This window comes from Anguilla anguilla, chromosome 18, assembly GCF_013347855.1.
Source record: "Anguilla anguilla isolate fAngAng1 chromosome 18, fAngAng1.pri, whole genome shotgun sequence".
NCBI classification, from domain to species: domain Eukaryota; kingdom Metazoa; phylum Chordata; class Actinopteri; order Anguilliformes; family Anguillidae; genus Anguilla; species Anguilla anguilla.
Genome location: NC_049218.1, coordinates 6,625,797 through 6,626,703, shown reverse-complemented (window position 1 = coordinate 6,626,703; position 907 = coordinate 6,625,797).

Below are 907 nucleotides of genomic sequence, written 5' to 3'. Positions count from 1 at the left end.
ACAATATGTGCCGCCTTCTAGATGGTATTTGAAAGGTTATTAAATGAATCGATACATTTTCTAAACTATCCTAAATTTACCGGAGCGCAACAGTATTTTTTCAAAAGGACTCTGTTGATGCATTCTGTAGCGAGCAATAAGAGAAAGCGCTTGGTTGCCATTAACTTCGGAAGAAATCAAGGAGTTTACAATGACGTTCATTATTTCTATCACCGTACGCCGAGATGTCAGTAATATGCATGAATCTGGGAGAACGGTCTGTCTCCCCAGTGAGTATAGCTCCACCTAGTGGGCAAGCTGAGCACTGTGGGACAGGTTTCTATACCACAGTTCCCTGTCCACTGGGTACTGCTGCTTGCTGGTCTCAGAAAGTGACCTTCAGTTCATTTATATCCATTAATGTTCCTTCACGTACATGAATCCAACACAATCCCCTAATCTATTCTTTATGTAGGTCCCTAGCCATACCCCGCACAAATATGTGATTAGAATGTTCTTAACTGAGCATTCTAACTCTGATGTAACTATCACTATTGGTAAGTGAAAGCAATGGAGTTCTAGAACACTGACTCAAAATTCTGACTAGTCATTCTAAAAAAATCTACCTTTCTAGGGTGATGTTTCCTATAGATAAAACTTACAGGCTTTGATACCTTGAGGGAATTTGCAAAGCTTTGTTTAAAGGACAAAGGGAGGTAGGAGAACAGGGAGACAGGGGGAGAGGGACACGGGGAGAGGAGACATCCAGACATTAAGACAAAAGTTAAATGTGTCCTGTTGTGTATTTTCTGTATATGCCTTGCCAACACTGCTCTGGCTGCCTTGCCAAAAAAAAAAGCACCAGTGGACTGACACTGAATTGTCACTGGGATGGGGGAGGCGAGACAGAACAAGGGGAGAGAGGAAA